The following is an 18602-nucleotide window of genomic DNA, read 5'->3' as shown; positions in this document are numbered from 1 at the left end:
AATGAGAGCGGAAACACCAATGGGTGTAGAGTGAGAGAGAGAGAGAGAGAGAGAGAGAGAGAGAGAGAGAGAGAGAGAGAGAGAGAGAGAGAGAGAGAGAGAGAGAGAGAGAGAGAGAGAGAGAGAGAGAGAGAGAGAGAGAGAGAGAGAGAGAGAGAGAGAGGAATCCCTTTAATGTAGGGGTGCCTCTGATGGCAGCAGATGAAAGGGGGAGCGCCACACACAAACCAGTCCTTAAAAGGCCTAATCCCAACTGGGAGAGTGGAGCGTTTTACTGGGGAGTAACCTCTGGCTAGCTTGTAACACAGAGCCAAACAGAGAGACACATTAAATGGAAAACTGGTGTATTCTAGAGGCCAAATGGAGTTAATGAAATCTCCAGATATAATGGCTTTCATCTCTACCCCACACAGCCAGAACCCAAGTCAGCAGGTTTAGGGAACTCAAAAAGAAGGAGGAAAAAATATCATCGGGCGTCTATGGCATCCATACTCCCATGACCTTCCCACCAAGGTCAGACTTGATTTGAGTGTGAGTGCATTTTGAGCTCTGATTGCAGAGAAAAAATGCGCATCGAGCAATGCAGTGTAGCAAGTATAGCAAATTTCTGTAGGTCAACCCAAAATTGTCCTTGAAAGAAAAAGCAATCATGTTTCCATCAGCTTTGAGGTTATTGCAGAAATTAAGCTATGTGGAAAATTATAGCTTATGATGCTGACTCGTTTTGCTTAATCTTCAAATTAACACAATCACAAAAAGTAAAATGCTAACATTTGTCTATAAACAAGCTACATGTGGCTTTAGCATCACAGCTGAACCTTAAGTTACCGTTTTTGCCACGATCATGTCAAAAATCCCCAACCAGTTGTAGGCAAACACATTATTCAAGTCATTTGAGAACTGTAGTTTTATTTGTTTTTTTAATTTGCCCTTTTGCATTATCACACTATCAGAGTGATGAAATTTATGAAACTGGAAGCCAGATATATATCGCAGTGTTCAACAGCCCTATGGCAGTCAACAAGGAGAACATCAACTGGCATGGACACATTTAGATGAATATATTATATATTAAAAACAGGCTCTTAAAAGGGATTTTTGTAGGACACTGAATTAAACTGTCACTGTAAAAATCGCTTCAGATGAGAGCCAGAATGAATCTGTGTGAACACTGCCTATATAACGTTCTGTTGGTTCAACTTGGAACAGTTTGTTTGGTAAACATAGTCCGAAAAAAAAGCGTTAGTTTGGAAAATCTTAAGGTTAAAATCTTTTTGACTGATGGTGAAAAGAAAAGAAAAGAAAAGAAAAGAAAAGAAGGCAGGAAATCTGAATTAGTTCAAGACAGTAAACTGTTGTCATTCAATCAATTTAAATGTCTGGATCAACTAGTTAATTATTAGCACCACTGAAATAAGTCACTGTCACTGAACTTTTCTGATTAGTCTGCATCACAATTCATAACGAGCCAAACTGCTTAGATGGACGCCAAACTAATATCTCACATCTCTTTCTCGCTTCATTTCCGTCCCTCCAACCCAGTCTCTCTCTCTCTCTCCCACGTTATCAGTGTGTCCAGGGTGCCCTCCTCTTTTTGACTCTTTGGGTCTTTCTTTGGGGTGGCCCTCAGTGCCCCCCACACACACTCAGACCTAGAGCATGCACTTCAGACAGGGGGCTAATGGGAAAATAAATTACCAGCAGGAAAAAGTCCTGGCTCTGCACTTCTGCTGCAGAGAGAAAGAGACACAGGGGGGTTGGAAAAGAAGGGGGTGGTCAAGAAATGGAAAGAGAGAAGGGTAGAGAGGAAGACAGAGAGAAACTGATTGCAAGGAAACTAACGAAAAAGAAAAGTCAAAAAAAGGGAAGAAGATGGAGAAAATGAGGGAGAGGGTATAACAGGAAAGTAAAGAGTGATGAGGAGGCAGGGAGGAAGAGAGACAGATAGGTCGACGGGATTAGCTAGAGTTCATTCCTGGTCTATGAAGTGCCTGCTCATCACTTTTCCAGCCATTTTACCATCTCTGGCCATCACAGAGACCTAAAATGGCCAATAACATCACCATCCCCACACACACACTCCCTGAGCTACTGTATCTTAGATCGATTACTTCCTCTGCATGAAGCAGCAGCTGAGATATGAGGAGGGCAGATTCACAATGGTGGCAGACATCCATGATGGTGTATGCTCAATAAAGTCTGAGTTAGTGTGCGTTTCTATGAACATATACGAGAAATACAAGTGCATCAAAAAAAAGGGGGGGGGGGGGGGGGGGGGGGGGGAGGAACACAGAGCATCCATCCATGTCCAAGTGGTACTGTGTGCATGTGTAACAGGTGGAAACGATCTCTTGTGAGATTTTACCAAAGAAAGGGAGCTTGTCCAAAACGTGAACTTGATTGGAACAGCTCACGTAGGAATGTAGAGAATCTGTGCTGCTGAGAATTTGCATCAGGAAGGTGTCATGGAGTAGTGCAGGAGAGTGGAAATGGCCAAACAGCTCACATTACACTGACAAGAGTTATGTGGCCCACATTAATTATAAAGCAACTGTGCGGAAAAAAAATGTATTGAAAGAAAATCATCAATGCTATATATATCACAATATAAGAGATGAAAATTGGCTTTAACTTTTTTTTTTGACAGTATAAAAGTACATGTGTGTACTATTATTATTAGTCAAATTAAATAATTAAACTAAATTGCTCTCCTATTTGCTTTCCCTCACTCTTGCTCTTTCTCTACTGCTAATTTCCTGTTCTGGTAGTTACTGTGGTGGTCGTTGATATCCGTTAGCTCCCTTTCCAGTGAGTTTGTCATACTCCACCAAACGACTGCAGCAGGTGATTGTAGTTTTCATTCTGGTGATGATGGAGATGTGCTGTGAGCTGGAGTGGCACTAACTACAATGCACCAGGTGCAGCTGGAAAGCAGGTTCAAGGTCAACGAGGCTGCAGAAGGAGGACTACATTCTCCAGCTGAAGTTGGAGATGTTCACTGTAAATGTTGTAAATGATGCTGATTATATTGGTTTGTTATTCATTTTACACAAAGCCTTTTACAATTAGAGTATTTGCAGAAGAGACACACTGGTTTTTTGGTAGTTCGCTTAAGAAAGCCTGATGTGCATGCTCTTCCCACGCCAAAAACAACACCCAGACCTCTGGGAAAAACTGCCTCTGACTATCTACACTGTCTAAATTCTTATTAAAGTATCTATTTCAAGGTAGTACAAAGCCTCTTAACATGACATGTACTTAAAACAATGACAACTTACCATGAAACTGCAATATAAACACGTTCCAAAAAGATTATGATGACTATTGGATGATTCCCACCATGTTTCGTAACTTTCTCAGCAGATAATACAAAAGAGGACACCAAGAAGTTCAAGGGTTTTCTAGATTAATCAGACTGGGACCTCTATATGCCAGAGACTTAACAGGCAGATTTCCAGGTAATCACAAGATCGGAATTTTTTGGGGGAAATTATTTTCATGCAATTCTCACTTTCAGAATCCGTTTGTTTTAGCTGTTTGCTGGCAGGCTGCTGAGATCTGACGGCGCTATGATAGTGCCCTAATCCAGAGCAAAGCTGATTTGCTTAAGGGGGAGGGAGGAGGTTAAGATGGCCTGTGACAAGAAACAATTGCCCAAAGTGAGAGTCTGCTCTCTCCCACCCTGCTCCATGACAAAGGTGTACTCTCCATGCTAAGTGACAAATCTGGGGAGACAAAGAGCACTAGCAGGGTGATGCTCTGCTTCAGTGGCTCTGATTGTGGCCAACTCAAAGAGAATCTAATATGGATTTTTTTTTAAAAAGGGAGAGAGGGAGATTAGAATGAAAGAGAAACAATGAACACCTTCTACCAAGGGGGAATTAGTGGAGGGATTGGATAAGGAGCTGGTGTGCGTGTGTGCGAGCGTTCATGGATGAGCACTCGGAAATTCCTTTTGCATGAAAGAACAATGGGGTTCACAAATTCTGTTTCTGTGCATTTACATGTAAAGATATACTGATACAAATGGATCCATCTCATTTTTCAAACATTCATAATGCAGCTGCACCATTTGTGTTAATCTAATTCTTTCACAACCTCAAAAGAATTGACAGCTAACACTGTAAATGTGATAGAAGCTAACAGTTCACGTTTTTCAATAACTGAAGCATGTTATGTTTAAAAGTTACTAAACTGCACATTAATCAGATGAATTGATTCCTTTATCTCAAAGTGAGAAAACACACACAAAAAAAGTGAACATTCAGGTCAATTACACAAGGTCAAATATCATCCATACATAAATTGTGTGCTTTATTTAGAGATATTTAGAACCATTAATCACATTGTTCAATAACTGGAGCATATTATGTTTAAAATTGATTGAACTGCATTAATTCCAAATTAATATTTGGAATAAAGTAGCAGTTCTGAGCATCACAGAACATTAAGCTAAATTTCCACAAGGGTAATCAGAAACTGCTGCTTGAAGTTGCAGTTAAGGTTGACACTTTGGTCATTGCTTCAGTGAACTGTGACATCATCATGGCCTTGTAACCTATCACGCTTACAAAAAAATAAATAAAATCATTACATTAGAGGTGGGAAAGATTCACATATGACTGAAATGCCACTAAAGACCAACCCACTTGTACAGTAGCCTCACCAGGTTACAACAACAGATGTACAACACACCGAAATGACACCAAAGTGCAGCACGCGCCAGAAGCTGTGATATCACTTTTTGTTCATGTCGCTGTACACAAACAACAGCTATGCTCACCAAACAATAATGATGAGCATAAACAGCCAGTCAGAGGTTGAACGACTTAGATCTTTTTGTGGATATTTATCAGAAGAAAAACTGAAAGTAAATGATGTTAAGTCAGAACAGTTCTCACTGTTCACATTGTTCAATAACTAAAGCATATTATAAAACGCAGCTGAAACATTAATGCTGTTAGCATCGTGCATATCCAGGATGTAGGTATGTGTATTGCTAGGGCAGTGACTGACCTAGACTACAGCCTACATACATCTGTTCATTTTTCAAAGTACAGAAATGCAACGCTTTACACAGCTGTCTTTTACCTGACTTATTTACACCTTTCCATCCCAGAGAGAGATCTGCAGCCCCTGTTTATAACTATCAAAATGAGATGTCCAGTTTATGGAATCATTAAAATCCAATTACAATAAAATCAAAGTCTATAATGTCTAAACCCCCAATGTCAAATAAACATATTAACATATAAAATATAGCTAGAAACACTCAGTTACAAATGACCTCATTTGGCCTCTTGAAGGTGAAAGGGGTTCATGATACAGTGTCCTTCACTTCAACTCCTAACACTTTCTAAAATGTATGCCTTTTTAGCATCAGCAACCTCAAATTCCTCATCCCAGACTGTGGGTACGGTTTTCCAAAAACAGATTTATATCGCAAACAGAGCATGTTTAGGGATCAGTCTAACTGTCAGTGAATGGCTTAGCAGTGGCATCAGAGCACATCACTAAAGCCTATTCATTGCCACTTAGCAGAACAGTCACCTTAGTTTAACTCTGTGTGTATGTGTGTGCGTGTGTGTTCACTTCCTAATACTGTCATATACAAACATACACTCGCACGTACTCACTGTGAGCAGATTTTGAAAAAGATAATGTCAAACCAGTCTCCCTGCGCAGTAGTTTAGCTGGAGTTTACCATAAAAGCCTTTGTATATGCACAAACGTTCTATCTCACCATAACCATCACTTGCATCTCCTGAGAAACCCACCCACTCAGGCCCACTGGGTCAAGCTTGTGGATAAACATGGGCATTTACAGAAGACAGTGTTTTGCGGGCCACACAGGCCTGTCTCCATCACAAGCAGCCATCTTAAGTCGCACAGGGGAAAAATAAATAACCAAGAGATAATAACTGTTCCGCAGCCGTTTTCCAATTGCACCTCACGCCCCACCACAACTGCCTGACCACCCATCATCGCCATGTAACACATGACACCAAAAACAAGGCGAGATGAGGACAAAGACAAGAAGGTAAAGTCGGATTAGCGCCGACTGAGGAGAAGGGCAGGTGACAGCATGTGAGGCAATGAAGTGATAGAGGACAACCTCAGAGATGACTGATAAGAAAGGGTGTGGCGGCCAATAATGTACGACCGAGAGACTTTGTTGAGACAGTAGCGCTCAGAAATAATAATTTAAAAACAGAGGCTAATATTTTAGGGTCTTTACCTTATAATATAACGCACTCAAGACGACATCACCGTTTAAAATACTGATTTCATATAATCACTTTAAATTTGCATTTCATTTGTGTTAAAGACTGGCACGAGTCTGTACACATTGAGCGTCGGCAAGGGACAGCAGCCATGACCATAATTTAAGACCACATTAGCTAGTAGGTAAGAAGGCACTCCAGTCCACTTTGAATTATACATTTACATGGATGTAATTTTAGTGCATTTGGAGGTTTTCATAACTAATGATTATATGCAAAGTGTTATATACACTTTCACTACTTGTGATATCATCTTCCCTAATTCAACGGATGACGCATGCTCTTTTGTATAACTGGGTGAAAAGAGTTGAGTGGAGAAGAAGCAGTGCATCATGGGAAGAACCGCCCAGCAGCCTAGGCCCATTGCAGTATATCTTGACTGAACAAGGGTTCAGGATCACCTGATCAAGGTTTATCAGAAATAAAAGTTTTATGCTTAATCTTAAAAGCAGAGAGGTGGGCTGTCTCCCAATACAGCTGTTACAGTAGCAGATTTCATCATTACAGTTTTAACACAATATTGGAAGCATGTTATGAATAAAGACAGACCCACGTTTTAATAACATTTTGAGTTTGGTCTAACTCCGAGCTCTACAACAAAAGGCGACACAGGTAGGTGACAGGATGTTTTGCAGGTGACACTTGTGTTATGGGGTCAAACATCACACTGTATGAGGCAAAAACAAAGCCTATTTGAGCTGGTTTCCGCGTGTGTGTAATATAAATGTATTTATATGTGTCTGAGAGGGACATTACATGGTGTATGTGGATCCATGCCGAGAGCCTGTGTGCACATATGTGTAAATACTGTATGAAAGACACAAACTGTGTGTGTTTGAGATGGTGTGCATATGACTGTCAGTGTCTGGTGACATCTGCTGCGTTGTTGGCCGGGTGCGGATCACAGCAGGCCGCAGGCGCCTCAAACCAAGGAGATGAAAGCCGAGGTCACAACCTGGACCAGTGGGACAAGGCACACAAATACAAATGCACACATGCAAGTGTAAACAACATACACAAACTGTATGCACAAGACACACACCGTAAACATATGTCTCACACACGTGCGCGCACACACACACACACACACACACAGCATGTGAAGGACAAAAGACGAAAGAATAAGCCAAGCAAGGATTTAAAAAAAAGAGAGAGAGAGAAAAAAATCAAAGCAGACAAAAGAAAACGGGACTAAAAGCAAAACTACACCCACACAGACAGGAAACTGAAAAAGATGATGCAAGCACAGAAGCAAAGCCCCACATTGTCAGGGGCAACAGTTTAATCAGTTTAATTAACAAACACGTGCATGTATGCATGTAAGCAAAAACAGACGCGCGCGCACACACACACACAAACACACACACAAAGACAGCAGATATGGTGTGTGCCAAGCAGCTGTGTGCCAAAAGCTGTACAAATCAGAAGGTGCCTCTGTGTGTCTGAGTATATGTGAGAGCTACAATCTGAATAGAAGTGTTACAGACACACACAAAAAAAGATGCATTTCAGTATCGCTTCTAGTTCTGAAATTGTTGAATCCTTTCTGAATTAAGTCAGCTACCATTATGGTAAATTAACTTGTAATAAAGCTTCTTTTGACTGACACAAAAACATGAAAAACAAACAAGACCTTCTCATACATACATTAATTAAATTACTGCAAATTAAAATAAAATATGATAATAATCAAAATTTGTATTAGAGAGGCACGTTTCAAATCAGTATCTTTATACTTCTGCTTCACGAAAACCTTGTAGATTTTGAAAATACTGTTTTGAACTGTGACATATATATATAATATGAACACTGCCATATCTCTGAAGTGTCAAATTTAGGCCAGATTACCAAGGTTTTTAAAACTTTCCACTCTAGAGTGCAACAGGAAGCAAAATATTGTATTTCATTCGACTGAATCACGTCATGAGAGTGGTTATCTGATTGTTAAATCGAGCCGGAGAGCACAGAGTCACAGTTTCACAGGTATTTTGTAGACAAAAGGCCCGCCTCTTACCTGTCATACCACATTAAAGTAGGTGGTATGACAGGTGACACAAGTGTAGGGACATTTAAATTAGCTTAAATCTTGCCAGGTGTACAACATGCAACAGTACCTCAACACTGATGCTGCTTGTGAATCTTGGGGTTATTTTATTGTCGACACCCAGAGGAACAGACTGAAATGTGTCAGGTGACGGTTACAGGCCTCTGTATATTTTTTCTGATGTGCAGTCGAAGTCAAACTTTCTTTTCCTTGTTAGAAACAACTTTGGGACAAAATCAACAAAGTTTCAAGATACGGCCCACTTGAGATTAAATTAGGTAGTATGTGACGTGAGCTAAAATAATTTAGCATCTCTCCTTTACGTTTTTCCAAACAAAAATCCAGTTTGTAAACTTAAAAGAATGTAAATTAGAAAATGTGGCTTATACACACACACACGATTGCGTGTTAGTCAAACAGAACACAAACATGCAATAAATACAAAAAAAAAAAGAAAAAAAATACATATTCAGTGTCTCAATTGGACACCAGCTACCACATGCTGAGTTACAGACAGGCATGACAACAGCACAGAGATGTAGTTCGGGAGACACACACAAACCTCTATGGCAGTGGTCGCAGTTAGTCAGCAGACTGGCCATGTGACAGGGTGGCGTGGTGTGGATTAGGGGCCAGTAAGCCTATTAGGGCGACAGGAGGGACCACCCGGCCTCCACAGCCACACACAGCACCCTAACACATAACTGGCTGGAAACACAGCCAAATACAGAGTTCCCCAGACACAGGTGCAGTTACACAAAGACAAAAATATACCCACATCGGCACAAAAGGAGAAACAGACACTCTCCTTATAAATGTTTTATTTTTTTAACTTTAAGCTGAATTGTGGGGTAATTTCCTCCATAATGTGAATGCTTCCTTATTTAGCCAACAAATTACTGATGTGCTTTCAGGGCATTAAAATAATATTTTTAGCTGCACAGTGGCAGAAAATGGCAGCGTTTAGGGTGGTAACAGTTGTGTGTCTGTGTGAGTGTGCCCAGGGAGGGGTCTGGAAGTGGGGGGTAATCACAAGCATCTGTCCTCTCTCCACACGGCAATTAATTAGATTAAATTAATTTGGAAAGCATGTGTGAATGTGTGATCCCATACTAGGAACCTCCCGCCTTCTTACAATCTCACACACACAAACGCACAGGAAATTATTTACATGCCTCAATCTTTGAACTATAAAGCATATATTATTTAAAATTAGCATTGCGTTCACATACAAACAACCCAAGCGAATGCACACGCTCTTCTTTCTGACACAATAAATTAGGCCTTTTGAGTTCTCCAAACTATTTAAGAAATGGGAAATGAGCAAAGGTGAAAACTTTGGAGACACACGCGTGCACACAAGCGCAAATTAATCCCAATTTGTCGGCCGCAGCACGGGAGAAACTTTTGGGATTTCATACTTCATACCAGCTTTTGTCACCTTTGCATGAATAGCCGAGGGCTGAAATAATTGTGTTTTTCTTCCCCGAGGCCCAGTCAGCGCTCACAAGCCACTGGCCTACGTAATGTGTTCCAGACAGAGACAGGGGAGGGGGGAGAGCAGTATACACGCCATGGCTACGTGTACAATACAGAGAGGGTGTGTGTGTGTGTGTGTGTGTGTGTGTGTGTGTGTATAAATGTGATGGAGGTACATTTGTGTGTGTGTGTGTGTGTGTGTGTGTGTGTGTGTGTGTGTGTGTGTGTGTGTGTGTATAAATGTGATGGAGGTACATTTGTGTGTGTGTGTGTGTGTATAAATGTGATGGAGGTACATTTGTGTGTGTGTGTGTGTGTGTGTGTGTGTGTGTGTGTGTGTGTGTGTGTGTGTGTGTGTGTGTGTGTGTGTGTGTGTGTATAAAGGTGATGGAGGTACATTTGTGTGTGTGTATGTCATGTTTTTTTTTTCCAAACCGTTTGTGTCAGTATGTGACTGTGTTACTGTGAGTGAGCATATGTGGCGTGGAAAGGCCCTTAATGGAGTTGGATGTGGTCCACAATAGCCAGGACTTCACCTTAGAGAGAAAAAACAGAATGAAAGGGACAAAAAGAGATGGAGAAGGGAGGAGGAAGCAACAAGAATGTGATCAAAAGAGGTGAAACGTGATCGTAAACCATTGGTGAAAATCCCATCATATACACAGCATACAAATCAAATACGGATATGGACTCAATGCATTTAAGAGTTTTTTGTTTGTTCCATGTGTAATTTTCCATCTACCCTTAAATGAATGTAAAAACCCTATATCAGAAGTATTTCATACCACAGTTTGATTGTCTGCATTCATACCTCAGCTTTTGAGGTTAGCGTTTCAGCTCTCGTTTCCGTTTTTTGGGCCACAGTTTCAGCTATTGCCTCAGATTTTGGTCTACCAATTTCAAGTCTTGCCTCACTTTTTGGGCTAGAATTTTAGCTTTAGGACCCATTTAACATCATGCTTTTTGTACTATGATTTCAGTTTCTGTTTCAGATTTCAGCTTGTTTGGTTTTTGGGCCACATTTACATCTCGATTTTTTAGATACGATTTTGTTTCTTGCCTCAGTTTTTGGGTCAGAATCATATCTCGGTTTCTGGGACACATTTTCAGCTTGTTTCATTATTTGGCCAGATTCACATCACAGCTTTTAGCCTACAGTTTCAGCTCCTGTCTTGTTTTTGGGCCAAGTTCAGGTGTCAACTTCTAGGCTACAGTTTCAATTTGTGCCTCAGTTTTAGGATCAGGATCATGTGTCAGTCTTTGCGCTACGGTTTTGGTTCGTGGCTTAGTTTTCCTTCAGAAAGGATACATCATAATAATATTTAAAAAATAAATTAATAAATTAAAAAAAAGATTTTTACCATTGGCCTAATCACTTGATTGAGACTGTATTGATGAACTAAAAATAAACTATTATTGTGATGCATTACCAGTTCCTTTGCTACAGTATAATAATATTTAAAAATGCAGCTTTCATCAAGACTACTATACTTAAACCAGTCAATAACAGCTCCACAGAGGCATCACATGGATATGGGTTAATGAAACTAGATGAAACTCACAGGTTTTGGTCTCAGTTAGGGATATGTGATTAAACAAAGTTTGAATTTCCATGCAATTGTGACCTCCATTGATTTTAAAAAGCAGGATAATCAATTTGTTGAGTTCTTTTTCAGCAGGCATAGTGTATTTTATTTTGTCTTTCCTTTACCGAGATCTAATTTAGCCTTTCCTTAGAACTCCAATCTCACCTCAGGCCAAGATAAGAGGAGGAGAGACTTAGATTAAGAAAAGCAGTAAAACCAACTCAGCTGTTTGGAAACACTTTAGTTTTAAACAGTCAGGTGATAATAACAAATAAAATCCTGTTTTTTTAACAACTTCATCGTGTTTTAAAAGTCAGTGTGTCGCATTAACTAGTCATGATCACAAAACAGCATAAGATATCAATATAACTGTGGTTAGACTTAGAAACCATAGCCTTGGTTTGAAAATTGTTACACACTTATAAATTAGATATTTTTCCTTTTCTATAACAGAGATATACTCAGTCTTACTGTCACATTTTAAAGATTTTAACCATTTTAAAAAAGGAGGTTAGGAAAAAGCTGTCAGTACATAAAGTGTCAATTTCAAATTCGATATTTAAAATGTGTGTACGTGCAGCAGACAGGCTGTCAAACATCGTGAGTGCCGATTTGGAAGCGCCTTCCTGCCTGGGTGACATTGATGTAATGTGAGTGAAAAAGGTGAAGTATGAGTTGGAGGGAGGAAAGATGGGCCTTTGAGTGTGTATCACTGTATATTCAATGTATTCAGACATGATAGCTTCTCACATGAAATGCAATGGGGTGTGTGTGTGTGTGTGTGTGTGTGTGTGTGTGTGTGTGTGTGTGTGTGTGTGTGTGTGTGTGTGTGTGTGTGTGTGTGTGTGTTATTTAAATCCCTCCACAAAGCTTTGAAGATGAGGCAAGTTGGTCTCCCATCTCCAGCTTTGGCTGATATGCAAACGCAGAGAGAATACACACAGACATACATACACATATTAACCCCACTACCACCACCAACACAGACACACAGACACACACACACAAAAGAGCCTGTCAGCACAATGCCTTCAAATATAGCCGTCCAATCTTTTGACTCTCAATTTGCCCACCTTTTTGATAATACGCGCCTGTTTGAAAAAGGGTGAAAGCCAAGGGTAGCATGCAATTTAGAGATACTACTGTGTAGCCATTTTCAGCCTTCCGCCTCTTTCCCTCTCTCTCCTTCTCCATCGCTTTCTCCTCTTTGCTCTCCCTCTCTCTCCATCTTTTGATTATGCGATTCGCCTTGGCAGACGAACAAATAGAGGAGAGAAAAAGGTAGTGTTTGACACTGCCATTTTCAATGACAAAATACAATCTAGCCAGGGCCAGTAATTCGACGGGGAGGGATTAGCCTAGCGCGAGGTTGGGCCCCCAGATTAAGACGAAGCCCGAGCGCGGGGATCTTGAATTTCATCATCTTCGGCGCTCGGGCACAATGCAGTATTCTTCCCCTTTTCTCCTCTGCCGTCTGATGAGGGGTCAGGAGAACTCACCTCTCCTCTTCTTCTGTTACTCCTCCTCTTCGGAGCAGCACTCACTACTGCATTCATTCATGTGTCCTTTACTTTACATTAGCTCAGATACCTGAAGGGTGTGGGTGGCTGGTGGGGGGGGACGCGAGTGCTCTTTACAGTCATGCACACGCAGGCAAAGTCAGAATGAAAATAACCTAAAATGTAATACGGATAATGTTGGATAAAGTTATACTTTTCATCACACATGCTATGAAACAAACACACAGAAACGTGAAGGCTGCACAGACATCTAAAGACAAACATACATGCAGGTGACAAAAATGGGTTATCCAGCAAATTTAATCATGAATGCCTGAAAAGGAGTTTGCTCATCTTAGGCTGGACTGCCCTCTTGTGGTTTTACTAGTGAGAATGTTCAAATTAAAATAAACACTGAACATGGTTTATCAATCATTGCCTTTGCTTGCACATATCATGTAATTATTGTGTCTATATCTCTTTTAATCACTGACTAATATTTTTTTTTTTTTTTTAAAGGAGCAATGGGTGCAAATCAGTAGCACTGGTGTACATCAATGAATGCAAATAAAGATCTCAACAGAACTGAGATACATTGGTTTGTAATAATTTAAAGCGTATATGAAATTGAAAATAGGATAAAGATGACATGTTAAATGTTTAATCTGACCATGTAATATATATTTTATTTCCATATTTATTTAAATGAGTCAAAGACTTTGGGATGTGGCAACAAAAGACTGCCAAGGTTGGAATGGTTAAAACATTTTTTTTTAAGTAGCCATCCTAACAACTAATGAGTTTATTTAATAATATAATTGGGTTTAAAAAAGAGCTCGTCAGACAAGTTCAGTCTTGTTGAAGTAAAGAAACAGTGATGGCTTCACTACTCTGTGATAGACTGGATAAGAGAATAGTTCAACAATTTAAAAGTTACGAAACTTTATTCTTAAGTGCAAAGAATTCTGGAATTTTATCATTTATGCCATATGTTATTATTAAAAAGCTTCAGAAAATCCAGTCAAGTCCTTGAACCAATGTGAGAAATTTACATTCACATATAGTAATGACTTATTCTGTAATGAAGTCACTGCATTGGGTCAGGAACTCTTCAGAAAACCATGCAAAAGAGAGGAAAAGAGAGAACAACAACAACCACCCAATACTTTAAACACATGTAGGAATGCCCTTCTCTGGGCCCTAGCTCACTAAAGAAGGTCTGCCTGACCTTTCCACCCGTGTTGGGAAATCATCGATCCAAAAAACTAATTTCAGCATCTCCATCCTCATAGATGCTCAGAGTTTTTCTAAATCATTTCTAAGGGACTTGTTTGAAGGATTTTTTTTTAGGCTTTATAGTTAGGAGAAACTCGGCCTCAGGATACCTCCACATGTGTGTGAAGGTGTAAGGTTGCCTTCTCCCTCCTGTCCCTCCATTCCTGCTGTCAGTAGACTTTGTCAGGCTTTGATCTTTCTATCATTAGTCAGGTATGCAGAGACACAGGCAAACCACCAACTTGTCTTTTTCTCTCCCTTTCTTGCTTTTTCTTTTCTTGTGCTCTCCCACGCTCTACCTAGAGAAAACCGGCTGACCTGCTTGTCTTCTCTACTCTCTGTCAAAGATAGAAAGGTAGAGCAGCGTCGTTTCTTTGAGCTTGACGAGCACAGAAAGTGACAGTTTCTGTGCTCTGCCAGCTCTATTTTTCCACATTCTTTAAGAACAGGGTGGAAGAGTCTCGGTGTCCATCCCTGTTGGTCACTAACAGTGCATGTCTCCCTAAAGTCACACATTGGAATATTTGGAAGTTGGTTTAAGAGAGCACTTCTTAAAGATGTGTTTACTCATGTCATGAAGTCTAACAGTTGTTTTTCACAACAAAGAAAATTGGTACAGTTAAAAGATTTGTTACTTCAAACAGCTAACCCTTTAACATAACAGCACATATAATAAATCTGCTTATTAAAAAATAAAAAAACAAACAAGCAAACAAACAGTCCATTAAAAAAACTAACTTTTGAATTGTTTTACTATAATATACTTAAAATTTTCTGCACGTAGAAATGCAGGCTGACCATTTGTTAGGAGAAAAAAAAAGGCTTGCATAAGAGAGGAAATACCCCTCTCTGGTGATATTCCAAGCTGAAATTCTTGGAAACAGAAATATTTGAATACTTTCACAGCTCCTGATTTTTTATATAAGTTGCAGTATCTTGTCCTTTAACTAAAGGACCAGAATACGTACCTGTGACCATACAGAAGTACCTGAGTAAAACCAATCTCACATAATTGTATTCACACCAACTGTTCATTGAAAAATCTTTAAAAAAAAACAAAAGACTTGAGTTTGGTACCTTTCTCACATCTAAAGTCAATATGTGAGAGGTTTAAGTGATAAACTGATATATTCTGCAAAGACTAGGGATCTTTTATGGTCACTGGTTGCATGACTACAACTGGATTCCTTTTTATATCATTTCCTATCATGCTTTGTGTGGAAATTTACAAGGAGAAAAACTTGCTGAACAGTGGAGCAGAAACAGTGAGGGCTTTTGGCTACAGCTGCTCTTTGTGTGTGCAATGATTTGTTCTGTGAAAACAGAAAAAAGACAAAAAGAGCAGAAAATGGATACAAGCGAATGAAGAAAGAGCACCTAGTGATTGTTGGCGTTGCTCACATGATTGAATGTCAGGATTTGCATAAAACCTGCTTGGAAAAAAATAAAAATAAATAAGTAGTACAGGTATACACAACTCCAGGCAAAGTTTTCTTTATCATTTGGATAACCAGAGGCATATTCTTGAAATGTCACTTCTTGTTTTAATAATTGCATATCTCAGAGTTTAAATGTATATTTAAACATCTTTACATAGAAAGGGGAGTTTCCCTGGTCCAGCACACAAATCAAAGTGGGCTGTATGTTAAGGTTGGGCAATTGGACGAATGTTGAACTTTTCACCGGTCGTTTTTACAAGAGCGATTTATTTACCTATTTATTTATTTGCCCATGAGTAAGTTTGCTAATAATGTTGGTTGAAGCTAAGAGAAGCAGTCAACAGGAAAAAATAAATTTTTTAAAAAGGGCTGTTCTAACGTCACCCTCTTCCAGCTGTGAGCAAATGCACCCTCCTCAGAGTGTGCGCCCAAATGTAGCAGCGATTCATTTACTCAAACTCATAACATAATGAAAGAAAGGCAGTAGCCTATGTTAAAACAAACAAAAACATTTTATTTAAATTTAAAAAAAACAAAAACACAATGCTGGGGAGGGAAACAAAGAGAAACTGGCTTCTTTTTTCCACTATAACCATGTTTACAGGCCGTTCCACTGTTTATCAGTCTCACTGTGCACTGTGTCCACCAGGGGCTGTCCTTTCCATATTTAAGCATTTTAGTGAAAGCACTCAGAATATGCTGCTGGTGAAAAGCTTTTCCAGAGCTTGTTGATGGAGCTGCAGAAGCTGGTGATAGCCTGGCATACTCAGTGGGATGGTGGACACGTATTTGCTCATCCAAGTTAGTTGCATGAGTCCTTTGCTGGCACTATACGTCTGGACAGGTGGCACATCCCTTGGGTTACATCCTCAGGTTTACCTTTTTCATCCGGTTTGAAGCCAAAGAAATCCCCCATTGGCGACTTTATATTTTCTTTTGGCAAATAGTTCCTCCATGTTTGGACTTATTCTGTGTTCTAAAAGCGCAAATCAGTCTGTGCAAGTATAAATCAAAAAGTCACCTCCATGAATATATCGCCTATCGTCATTTATTGGACTGATGAATGTCGGTTGGAAAAATGTTTACATATTGCCCAGCCATACTGTATGTGGCACATAATGTGAAATGAATTTGACATCCCTGTTTTAAAGTGATTTTTTTTTTCATGAGATTCCTGGTTGATTTTCGAGGTGTGCAGGTTTTTATCTTCTAGTTTTTAATCCTAGATAAAAAAAAACAGTGAAAATTTTTTTCCCCACAGTCCTGGTGGTTTTCCTTTGGTGGAGCGATACCTTATGAGGACAAAGATGGTGAATTCTGCTTTGTTTTTCTAAATTGAGTGGAAGGATTTAATGCCTATGAGTAAAAAAGGCCACAGTGCAATAGAGGACCTAATTTTTATGCATGTCCACATTTTAAAATTACTTGCCGGTCTACACACTGAGGTGAAATGGTGCTTACTACCATGTTCTGGGGTTTCATTTAATTATGAGAAAAGCAACAGTTGATTAACTAACCACAGGGTGGCGCCTGCCCTGAAAGTTTCCCCTTATGTGTACCTTGAACCGGAATTAGTGCTGAGCTTTAGCCATAACCTGGGACAACAGTTCCAGTAGCAGGGAAGGCCTATTTCAGTGACACAATCTTTTTATTGTCACATTTACATTAGCTTGCACTACTAATAAAGTTTGTGAATGAAAATGCTACTTGGCATGACTCTACAATAAGATGGTAAGAAAACAAAGACAATACTTTCTATTTTTTAGTTTGACGCATTTATTACTTTTAGGCTGAACTTCTGTCATTTGTTTTTAATCAGGATGTCCTAAAAACTGCCTGAAAAGCTGTCAGTTTTAACAAAAAATGCTAGAAAGAGGGAGCATATTCTTCTCCTATCTCCACCTGATCCTAGGGCTGGATCAGGTGACCCTGAATCCTCCCTTAGTTATGACGCAATAGGTCTAGGCTGCTGGGCGCTTCCCATGATGCACTGAGTGCTCTCCTCTGTGTTTATACAACACTCTGCATTTAATCATTAGTTATTATTAATCTCTGGCTGCCCCTCCCTGATCCTGGTTCTGCTGGAGGTTTTTCCTGTTAAAAGGAAGGTTTTCCTGGAGGAACACCTGGACGTTTTCCTTCCCACTGTTGCCAATGCGCTTGCTCATAACGGGTCATATGATTGTAGGGGTTTTCTTTCTGTATCATTTACCTTACAATATAAAGTTCCCTGAGACAACTCCTGTTGTAATTTGGCACTATATAAATAAGACTGAACTGAATTGAAAAATGCAGACTTCAACATGTGTGCAAGATTGAGGGACACCACGTCACATACCCGCCACAAGTTACCATGAAAAAAAGCAAATAAAAGTTTCCAGTTTTTCCTGGCCATCTCCACTTCTCTTCACCAGTTTGCTTCAATTCTCTGCTTTGCTGTCTCAGTTTCTTCCTGCTCTCACAAACCTCTACAATACAAGAAATTCTCTCCATCCATGTTATTTTTATTATGTTTTGGTTCTTCTTGCCAATTTTTGTTTTAGTTTTTTTAACTGAAACTTGTTTTTTGAGGCTTTGTTCAAAAATTGTGTCTGCCAAACCACACTCAGCAGTTTACAGTTTCTTTCTTTTTTTGGCCATATGAATTAGTTGGTGCAACAATCTAGGCAGAGCAAAACCATATCACTTAAAGTGTAAATGCATATCCTTAAATAAAAGTATGTAATGAAAATGGTAGGTCTTACAGAGCTTAAATTTAACATTTTAAAAGGTTACAGGTTAACAATGATGCTGTCTTTGACTCACTGGATGGTTAAATTTTAATGTTTGAAACAACTCAGTTGTGACTGTGGAAATGGAAAGAGGCTGAATAAAGTATCATTCCGTGAAGAGGGCTTTTATTTTTCCACTGTCATGGGACAGTGAATATGGTGCACAATATCTGAAGCTGTGTCACCTAAAGAAAAAAGGCTTCCCCAGTATCACTTTCTCGCCTC

General features: G+C 39.6%; 1 protein-coding gene across 4 annotated transcripts in view; it reads right to left on the bottom strand.

Moving 5' to 3' along the window:
• Positions 1-18602, bottom strand: part of ehbp1 (EH domain binding protein 1) — a 161762-nt gene that overhangs the window by 109791 nt on the left and 33369 nt on the right. The window lies entirely within an intron of this gene.

This window comes from Pelmatolapia mariae, linkage group LG13 (genome assembly GCF_036321145.2).
Source record: "Pelmatolapia mariae isolate MD_Pm_ZW linkage group LG13, Pm_UMD_F_2, whole genome shotgun sequence".
Lineage (NCBI taxonomy): Eukaryota > Metazoa > Chordata > Actinopteri > Cichliformes > Cichlidae > Pelmatolapia > Pelmatolapia mariae.
This window is presented reverse-complemented; position numbering and strand designations above follow the sequence as displayed.